This window comes from Lactuca serriola, chromosome 4 (assembly GCF_051521515.1).
Source record: "Lactuca serriola cultivar US96UC23 chromosome 4, Lser_US96UC23_V15, whole genome shotgun sequence".
In the NCBI taxonomy this organism is placed as follows: Eukaryota; Viridiplantae; Streptophyta; class Magnoliopsida; order Asterales; family Asteraceae; genus Lactuca; species Lactuca serriola.
This window is the reverse complement of record NC_136411.1, coordinates 314,160,056-314,171,933: the sequence shown is the minus strand read 5'-3', so window position 1 is coordinate 314,171,933 and position 11,878 is coordinate 314,160,056.

Here is an 11,878-nt window from a genome sequence, read left to right as displayed (position 1 = left end):
TGACGTACCAGGTTCCGGCCCGGTCGCGGAGCTAAAGGACTCCCTCATAGTTGCCTCACACGACTTCTGGACGAAATCCTTCTCCGGAACTAGTTGCCACTAGTTATCATGTCACTGAGGCTCTAATAACCTCCTGATCCAACCAATCGGATCCATGCGTCGAATCCTGTTGCTACTAACCCATGGCTAAAAGCGACTGCTACATGACCCATGGTAGCCTTACATCACACGGAATCTTAAGGAATCCATTGCTTCCTTGGCCTCATAACTATAGTGGCATTCCTACAGTCTTATCACTAGCTTAACCATGTCTAATCCGGTTCCCAGAACCTGAGCAACAGAACATTCAAATTCCCAAGCCTTCATAAAATCGACGGATACACATTCAGATCTACTCCCGTTTACCTAACTGGAGTATTACCTGATCCAAACATATTAATCCCATGAGACACTCCGAACTGATGAGATCACCAAGATCCATTGTACTCTATCCAATTTCTAACAACAACTTCCGATCAACCCAAAATACACCGGAGTCTTCAGCCTACTCCAGCAACACATTCGATACTTGGGAACATACCTACTGATTGATATAGCATATCATCATACCCAATATCCGCACATAAATCTACAAACACATAAAGAGTCTTCAACATGACTGGACCGCCTTACAAGGCCTTCAATCATCTAGACCACTCTAAATTGTTTTGCATCTCCTTGGACCACCCCTGGTGATCCTTTCCATTCAATCTGTTCCCACCCACTTAGGGTTTCGAACTCCTGATCCATTTCATGGACAGTAACCCCAGCCTAGTCCCTAGGCCTCAGGACGATCGTCTATCCTCTCATAAATCCGTGACCTGTTCCCTGACCTGTGTGTCTCCCACATACGCTAATAACCCGCACGCACGTGCTGAAAGTACTGCTGAGTCCTGGCAGCTATCAAAACCCTCAACCTATCAATCCAAAACCTTCAGAGTCGAGCACACCCTCGGCCGAATACTTGAACTAAACACAATTCATGACTAGAACTCCAACCTAGTTTCCCGACTTCTACAATCAAGCACCAGGAAAACGTGATACACATGGTCGAAGTTTTACCGGATTCCCAATTCACACAACCCACAAACCAAACGGCCGCTTAGGTTGTCTCCCTTCATGACAATGATGCGAAACTTATCCTATTTCCAAAACTAATCCTGCCTCTATATCACAGAACAATTTTCCCCCACTTAGATTCGACTAAGTCTTCATAATACATGAAAATTGGAGAATTTCCAATCTTTCTCACTACCAACGATCAATCCAAATACAACCAACTCTTACCAATTAGTGCTCCATTACCAGCCAATCCCCAGTGATCACACTTCTAACAACTGGTTGAACACTTTCTGAATCCCAGGGACACCAACAGTCCCCAATGCTCGAATGATCCCACTCCCAAATCTTAAAGTCCAAACATAGATATTCCGACTAATGTCTCAACAACGAGCTACTTCCCTTGGTGCTTTCCTCCACCAATCTATAACGCTTTACTAAAACCACTGAATCCTGACAATGTTGAATAGTCATCATGTGGGACCCTGTCCGCAGACCTCCCTTATAATACCCTTCTTCCCAAGGTGCTCCCACAAATCTCCCGCTCTCGGCTCTAGAAATCATATCATTCAGTGCCTCGCACCCTGACTCACTCACCAGCTCAATTATCCACAGCTGAACTGCAGTAGCTGAAACAACCTTTGCCCTAAACCAGGCTACAACCACTCCCAAGACATAGTCTACAATCTCAAAAGTGCAATAGATCACACAATCAGTCCTCAACATCCGATAGAAGAGATCCAAGGAGAAATGGACCTCCAAAATACTTATGCCACATCGACCCACCTGCGCTCATCAGCGCTGAACTAATGTCGCCAATCCCAGCAACCAACTGACCCGAGCTGGAACACAACCTGATCCTAAGGTCACAAGCATGCTTAATCCTTCGAGCTCATAAACTGAAAGGGCACAATCCTTGCCCTAGAAAACGACATTCCAATCCTATCAATAAACCATTTTTAATTCCAGTTGCATAACTCCAGCTGAACACAATCATTACTCCATTCCGGAGTCCCCATGACTCACATCCGGCCTCGAGCAAAACCCCCGAGCATCAAATCAAGAAACTAAGGTGTTATCCTCTCCCGCTCACCCACGGAAATATAACGAGTACAAATCGTCTTCCTGATCCCAGATAACTGTAGCCCTCTGCTCATCAGAATATGTCTTAGTAACAAGTCCCGGTATTGAAAAGCTCAACCAGCTCCTCCCCCTGCCGTTGTTACAGCTGTTGAAGTTGTTGCGGCAGCCGTCTCAACAATGACTACAAAGCGCTCATCAAGGTATTCAACCATGGTGGTCTTGATAGACCCAAACATCTCTGGAATCTGACCCCGGACAAATCCCGATCACCTCCTCTCGGATGATGTCACCGACATGATCCACTGACAATGCTGGCCTATCCTGGCTGCCAGCTCCCGATCCTAACTAGAATCCACTCTCAAGACATCTCGTAACCACCATTCTGGTAACACACCATAAAGGTCTCTGATAACCCATATAATGACAAAGAGCCGATTCCCAACCAAACCCTAGGGGTTGTGACTTCCTTGCTACGCGTATAGGTCATGTGCTTTCAGTAGTACGGGCCTGTACTACCTTCCACACCTACCCATATTTGTCTCAAGTGTCATCACAATGCCCTATCAATATACATAAACATAGCAAGCGCTCAATCCTCACTCCTACAGGAATGCTAAATATCTCATAACTGGACTCCCAGCCTCATACAACCCACCCATCCATGAAACTTCCATCAACCCTGCAGCACTACTGTATGCTAGCCATACATAACGCTGGACCCTATAGACTTTTGAATATTCGATCCTACCCTAAGCCCTAATCAATAAGAATAGAACATAAGGCCAAATCAAACATTCTCAGGCTATAAGATCTTAATTATATACAGCCGTGATACATACACAAGTAACTACAGTAGTGATGTCAATCTCATATAACGAAACCCTAGGCTAGCAGGCACCATGCAATCAGACAATTCTATCATGCAATTCCTGAAGATCCCTAGCCTACTACTAGCATGTTGTTCTAACATATCACATAATCAAATAAGTGTATGGTATTTTGGGGTCTACTTATTGGCTCTGGCTGATCGTACAACCTGCATCCTCCTTTACTTATTTTGAAAACCATTTTAAAATTCATTTTAAAATCCTTTCCTTGATTTGAGACTGGATTCACACGAGTGTTCCTCCAATTCACTCAAACCAAGGCTCTGATACCAACTTGTAACACCCATAAAATTCAAGCAAAATTAAAACTTTTTAATAGATTTTAAAACCATCAAGTTACTATAGTTTGTTTTCAAAATGGTTTAGACATCAAAGTATCCCCAGAATCAATTCATAAAACCATAAAATAAAGAGGATATGTACAATCACGCCCTTGCCTTCCTGCACTCATCTGATTTACCTGAAACAATAAACTGAAAACTATAAGCCCAAGAGCTTAGTGAGTTACCCCCAAAATACCAAGCTCAAATAATCATAATCATATCATATCAAAAAATACAGAACAACATGCATAATGAGTCATCAGCCAGATTGGACCGCTTCACAGGCCTTCAGTGTATCTAGACTGCTATCCGAGCCTTCAGCACGTCTGGACCGCCACACAGGGCCTACAGCCTATCCGGACCGCTCGTCGGGTACGTTGGCCTACAGTACAAAGCAGGACTGCCTCAACCGTACCCCCAATCAAACAAACATGTGCACATAAATATCATACGCTAGCTCATTTCATACAATAATTAAACCGATCTAACAGATCACCAATCATAGCAACATCCCAATAACCGGTATACAGACCTAACCAGTCACTAACATATCATCATCCTATAACCAGGACAATCATGTGCACATAGACATCATATAACACTAGCATGTATATATATATATATATATATATATATATAATATATATATATATATATATAACAGTCCAACCGATCTAACAGATCACAAACCATAGTAACAATCCTATAACCAGGATATCGACCTAACAGGTCACTAACATAACATCATCCTATATACTAGGATATCGACCCAACTGGGTCACTAAAGCATAGTATATCACCATCCTAACTACCAGGATGTAAATCAGTAAGCATAACATGCAATAAACCGAATACAATCCATAAAGGGCCGGCCTTGGTGCCTTAGACCCTGTTGATATAGTGAGGAGAACTCACCTGGCATTGCTAAAGTCCCGCAGATAAAACTCCAGCTGCTAGTTGACAGAGTCCCGAACTGTCAACATCAAACAATACCCAATTAATAATTGGGTTCCAAGCCCCAAGTCCAAAACACACTCCAAAAACCCAAAAGTCAAGTAATGGGCCAAAGCCCAACATATGGCCCAATTTTCCAAATTGGGCCCAAACCTTTATAAGGTCTTACCATATGGCCCAACCATTTAGTCTAGTCCAACATTCAACATTCTAATCGCCCAATATCACATAATCATAAAGGCCCAAACTATGGACCATATATGGCCCAATTTTCCAAATTGGGCCCAAACCCTTATATGGGCCTTACCCTAAGCCCATCAACATATTCTACTCTATATGATTATTCTTGGATTGCCCAATAATATTCCAATCATCAAGCCCCAATAGAAAGGCCCAACAATAAACCCAAGTGAAATTAGGGTTTTCACATGAAATGACGATTAGGGTTAAGTGTTTCTCACTTAACCCATTAAAGACTTAATCCATTAAGTCGATCATTCTTCTAAATAAGTCATATGGTGTGATTGGGCTCAATCACACAATTCCATTCCAATGGCCCAAAAGTGGGTTCTAATAAACTCAAGCCAATAAATCCAATATTAAGATTTTTCTAAACCCTAACTAGGGTTTCCAACCCCATCTTAGCCCAATAGGCCCAATTGATATGTCTTTTGATCAGTTAAGGTTCATTAGACTCATTAAGGTTTCGCTAGGCCCATTAGTCATCTGTTTGGGCTTTTAGGTCCATTAACCTTCATTGGGACCATTAGGGTTTCTTAGTCCCTTGTCCAAGCATCCAAACGAGTCAAAACACCATCAAAGCACACCGCCACCCGACACGGTGGCTGGTGGCAGCAGCAACCACCCTAAGGTGGTGGTTTTATTTTTCCTTTCATTAATCTAATTTGATACCATTTACAACTCAAAATCCGAGATCACACACACACACACACTAATGAAGACACACACGCAGCCACCCTAGCGGTGGCCGGCGGTGACACATGGTGGCAGCCACCACCTCACGGTGGTGGTGGTGGCGGTTCTTGGTCTTTCCAGCCAAATAAACTACACACAGAACACATACTACATCATAAACAAACACTCATACATTTCTTGCTTGCAATTGGATTCAGCCACCCTCCTTGTGGCGTTTGGCGGCGACAGCAGCTGTCTCACGGTGGCAGCCACCATCTTCACTCGACATCGATAGCAGCCATAACAGTCACCCGAAACGACGAAGTCGGCGACCGCAGTGGCATGAGAAGACGGAGAAGTGCGCTTCAGCAGCACTGGTTAATGGAGCAACGGTGTTCGCTGGCCCCAGTGGTTCACAGCTTCGATGTAATAGTTAGCGACAGAAATACGCGGCTCCGCTGAAGGCCCACGACGTTGATTATGTGGTGGCAATGGCAACTATCGATTGGAGAGGTGACAGCGTCGGAGATTAGAGGAGAGGGAGAGGGTAGCGGCTAGAGGGTGAAGAGGAAGTGGGGGATCATGGCTGCACATATCGTTCCTAGGGTTAGGGTTACCGGGTGGTAACGAATATATATACCCCGATTCATAAAACGTCACCCCATAATAACACATTTGGTCCCTCACTCTCCCATTTCTATCAAATTAAATCCACAAGTTACCAAATTGCCCTTCCATGACGAATTCTTTTCAACATAGGTCCAAAATTTACCTTTCAGCCCCCAGCTTCCAAAATCTTTTCAATCTAAGCCCAACATTTACCAAACAACCTCCTACCTTCAAAATCCTTACAAAATAAGTCTCGAACTTACACTTTAACCCTCATAAATCAAAAGTATATCATTTGGCACCTTGAAACCAACACCCCACTAATTATTATTTGATTTCAGACTATCATAATATTGAATAATAATAAATATTACCTCTCGGGGACCGGGTTCATTATTTAATTATCTTATTATAAACGGGATGTTACAGTTCGCGAAATTATGAAGTAGTATCAGTTGGCGGTGCTATGCTTGGATCAATTTTTCTTCAAGTGTAGAGCATCGAGTATATCTTTGGACCTATGAATAGAGTGTCGGAGTAACGTTGACCAGTTTTCTGGAAGGAATTTGGATCTGCGTGGAACCCATTTTCGGCGGGGTCGTGCGGATAGGGTTTGAAAGCAGTCAGTCTAACCTCAGTTCTGATGGCAGTAAAAAGTTTGGTTCAATCAGTTGAGCAACTGTAGGATCAATTAAGTTATTTAAAATGTAAAATTTCTTTTAAAAGGTTTTATGGGTGGATGATTATTGATATAGAGACTGATCAAGCTAGAAAACTTACGGTGTGGATGCCACGGATTGTGAATGTATAGTAAAAGTCTTGAAGTCATTAGGGATTGGGTAATTCCAAGTGGGGGAGAACGGCTTTGAAATATCTATAATAATTTGAAATTCGGATTGACATGGAATTCATATATAAGGGCAAGAGGATAATGGGTTTTTTTTTTTATCATAAACGGGGTATTAGAGATTAAGCATTTGGGTTATCTCAGTAGGGGATCTGACTCATATTGATCTTTGATTAGGTATTCTTATAGATGGTTGGCAAAACCATGGGAAGCCCATGATAATTGTAGAAGTGCTTTGACTGGCTAGTGGATCGAGGGTAAGCATGAGTATTGTTGATGGACAGTGGATCGGGGGTAGTTGTTGGGTCAAAAATATGGTTTATACTTTACTTTTCTAGGAAACTATATTTTTTAGTCTAGGACCGTAAACAGCCTGGTGTTTATGGTTGCATGGGTGTTCACGGTCGTGAACCTGTTTACGGCCGTGAACGTGTTTTCGGTCAAGGCCTTGTTTTTTGGACTTGGCCTTAGGTCCACACACACACACACACACACACACATATATATATATATATATATATATATATATATATATATATTGTGAGTAGAGTCATAAGTGTGTACGACTAGAGAGGTGCATTCATTCATATCATGTGCTAGAGAGAGAAAGTTAGAGAGAGAACTAATATGTGTTTTTGGACCTTATATGTTGGAGTATCATTCTAATCATATAAACATTGAAGATTCATCTTCTTCTTCTTCTCCTTCTTCTTCATTTGATCTTGCATCATCCAGTTGATTGGGATTGTGCACCATCAATTGGATTTGATTGATACATCAAGAAAATTTGGGAGATACAGTCGGTATCAGAGCTTGGACTGTATCAATCAAATTGGTAAGATCTGGAGCGTTTTTGCACTTTTTCTTGAAGGATTTTTCATTTTTGGGTATTTTTTTGAAAAATATTGGGGGATTGTTCTTCAAGTTTTCCATAAAAATGGCTTTTTGATCGAGTTTTGGTGCTGAAAATTCGAAAAATTGCGAGTTCCGATGGCCATTTTCGCACAGCTCCGAAGTGTTTACGGCCACCGAAGAAGGCTTTACGGCCTTCAAAGAAGGGTTTATGGCCGATTCGAATAAGGGTTTTTGGCCTCCGAAGAAGGGTTTACGGTGGATCCAAAAAAGGGATTACGGCTGAATCTGAAGAAGCTTTTACGGCCAGCGTCGGACGTTTTCGGCCACGCATCTCGCACGTGTTCGGTAAGCAGCCTCGCGTGTTCGGTCCACGTGTTCGACTCGCATTCTCGGTCATCAGGAGTTCTCGGCCAGCAGGTTTACGGCCCAGCTCAATCTTGGATTCAGCTTTCCCACTCGCGTGCGTAGCCCTCACAAGCAGCAAAATATTCAAAAAAATTGTAGTAGAGGAGGATCGAACCCGGGTCCCTTGTGTCCTCAACCCCCACCTTACCAACTCATCTAGCTTGCGAGATGTTATTTTCCTTCCCGGTTTAATTCATATGGACTCACAACTTCGACCTTAATTTCGCAATTTTAACAATTTCAACCAAAAATCAATATTTTTGAATTTTAACGTTTCATTTTGTTAGGTCCCAAATCTGTGGGATCAATCTAATGATCAATCAATTGCAATAGAAATGAAGAAGAATAATATTAAACAACCAATCTTGCATACAATTCAATCATGAAATGTCGAATACTACTTGGATAGACCGTAAACTAGCTAGAATGACTAAACTTGCCTCTGACAACCTGACAACATTATATAGTAACCTACATCAGACCGAAAACAGGTTTTCTGTCAAAGCCTGACCGAAAACCTACCTAAACCAAAAAATCATACAAACACAAAAGATGTCCAAAACACATTACTAACAACCCTAAACCGTCCATGCATTAATGCCTAGCCCAAACCAAATATATTGGCCCTTTAATCTCCCCCTTGGTTTGGGGCTAGCATGATTCAATCTTTATCAACCACCAACACATCTAACGTTCCCATAACTCGATACCACATCTCCTTCTATATAATTTCAGCAACCATGGTTGTGTATTCCATTTTTAAGTTTGATGACAGCAGAAGATGTTGTATCATCAAACACCCAGTATAACATGGATTCCAGAGATCCATCTAGATGATTCTGAAGGATGGGAATCTGCTTTACTTTATTTGTTACGGGCCACATCAAAGATCAAAGAGGCTGATTGGTTTTGGGATCTATGACATTGGGGTAAATCTTGATGATGGGCGTTGCTCTCTTCATAGAGGGAAAGCCCTTTGCCACTTGACCTTCCAAAAACATGCTGAATTGAGTTGCCTTAGGTTCATTTGTTGGATTTGAAAACTGGGCTTTAGACAATTCTGTAAGATCAACCCTGGTCCAAGAATTGAAATCGTGAGCATCTTTATACATTTCAGTGTTTCCACTCTTCCTTCTAACAATCCACATTTTCAAAGGGTCATGGAATCCCCATGAGATGATCCCGGACCTATCACCATAAATATCTCTGAAGCGATTTTCTCCAATGTCAGTAACGGTGATCTTTGGTTGACTTATGGGAGCATTCTGATTCAAGTTCTTTTTGAATAAAAGTTGACCCTTCTCAGCAGCTTTGTCTAGCTTAGCACATTTTAATGCCATAACACTTGGAGCCTGCGCTGGTTCTTTTTCAAAACGGTTGACAACCCTGTTTGATTTTGTAGGAGGTGGAACTACGGGAGCGTCTTAATTAGGAAAATAGATTTTGGGCTCACTGACAGATGACATAAACTTGTCACCAAATTCTTCTTCCAGCTTCTTCTTTAGATCATAATAGTTGGCGGTCAACAGACCAAAATGCGTCTGAAGATCGGTGATCTACTTTGTTTTCTGAGCATTTTCCGTGAGAAGATAAGCAACTTTATTATTGAGCTTGATGTTCTCAGTTTGAAGATCTGCAACTTTGATATCAAGCTCAACATTTTTCTGATTTAGCACACTAATCTCCTTTCTCAAATCAGGCACTGAGGCGTCATCATCTCCAGATATGTTCTCCTCAAAGGATATACCTTTTTCGCGTGAGGAGTGTGTTGGACTTAAATTCTGAGCCAAATGCATGGCAAGCCTTACAGAGGCAACGTCATGATAAGGCCTTGGAGGAGATGAACTCAAGCCAGCAGATGAGCCACCAACTTCATGAATCGAGCTGGGGCCTTCCTGAATGGGCACGGATGAAGAAGGGGCAGCAGTTATGAGTGGAGGACTCTCTGTGGTTTTATTTAGGTCAGGAAAAATAACTCCCACCCTTGGATCAGCTCTTTCTCTTTTCATCGGGGGTTGGGAGGTCAGGTCCGTCTAGGCTTCACTCACAATTGGCTCAGATGTAGAAATCACCCTTTCAAGGGGAGGAATCCCTGAAGAGGTGTCCATTTGAATTGAAGAATCAGCCGCTTGAACAGGAACAGGAGGCTTAATTTCTTGATTGTCAACATTTTTTCATATCTCCGGTTTGTATTAGAACCATCATCGATATCATTGAAGATTTCATCGAGATCTTCCTTTGACAAGGTGTACTTAGGTCCAGTGAATTGTTCAGCAATATCATCTCTATCATAGCCGGACAGATCAACTCTTTCATTCTCTTCTCCTTCCTCAGCTTCAGTGAATTATTCTGTGGAACCTCCATCAAAATCATTTTGAACTGTCACATTTGTGAAAATATGCTCCTCAGCCACAATGCTAGTTAGAGCAGCAACAGTTTCTTCCTCATGGTCTGAAACGTCGATTATATCATCATTAATATATGCATATTCTGGTGATGCATGATCAGTTGAAGTCTGCTCAGGTGACCCATGGGATTCAGAAGAGTCGGTCAGCTCGACAAATTTTCCAAATTTCTCGAGAGGGTACTTTCCTTGGAACATGATTTTCCCTTTTCGATTTTGCTTCATCAGACAGATTATGTTTAGTCCAAAAGCCTTCATGTCGAGAATCTCTCCCGTCTTGGCAAGGTCTGGAAAAAGGCAGTTGAGAAAAATCTCGTTGAACCGAGGGTAAAGCAGGAATTGGTCCTTCGCCTTCTTTTTGAGATTAGTGACCATTTCTTCTAAGATAAATCTTGAGAAGTTGAAGTCGATTCCTGCTGCCAGTGCAATAATAGCTTGAGTATTCCTTGACGAGATCTCGTCCGCTCTACCCTTATGCCCTGATATACAGTTAACAAACACATGAGCCAGAAACCTCCAGTATGGAGGTAGCAGCATCTTGAGGGTCGGTGGGAAAACGCCTTCATATCCCATCTTTTCAAGGTACTCATCAACAACTCACAGATCAATGTCGGTAGGATAAGTTGCCTTGTCATCAAGCTTCAATGTGTCTCTGATAAACTGCTCAGTGATGACAATTTTATGTCCTTTAGCAGTTGCTGCGTTTGTCGGTGCTCCGTTGCTTTCATTTTTTATGCTAGCTGAACTCCAGAACTCGTTGATTAAATCCAAGAAGATTATGGGGTTCCAAGTGAGTGCTAAGAAAATACGGCATTTACGTAACCTGAACAACATTGACTTGAATTCACTGTGCGCCACAGGAGGATCATCAAGCAAAATGGAAACATTATGACTTTCTGCAACCTTGAAACTTGCCATTTTATCTACACAAAACAGACCAGATGAGAAATCTTTTGATTAAAACGTGTTGATTTTATTTCTCAATTTAATTCCTTTGGTTTGGCCATTTTAATTAATTTTATAAGTCAAAGATGAGGTTCTCGGTTAAGAAAGTCAAACCGAAAACCTAAGGACCAACACACAAGTCAAGACCGAAAGCCAGATTTCACACCGAAAATGAGCTAAACCGAAAGCCAAGAAGGACAATTCTCAGCTGGACCAAAAACTATCTGAGTCGGCTCGGCTTGGACCGAAAGCTGTCTGAGCTGACATGACCGAAAACGGCTCGACTTGGACCGAAAGCCGTCAGGACCGAAAACGTCGACAATTCATATATTCACGATTTCCCATTGATTTCACGATTGATTTTCGAATAAAATTGCATATTTGTGGTCGGAATTGCAATACCTTTGATGATTTCAAGTCGATTGAACCGAAGAACACACCAAAATTTTCGAGATTTTAGAGAGGAAAAAGAAGGTTTTGGTATTCTTGAGAGAAGGGGAACCGAAAATGATTTTATTTTGTTCTTTAAATACCCGGTTCAAGACCTGGTCCA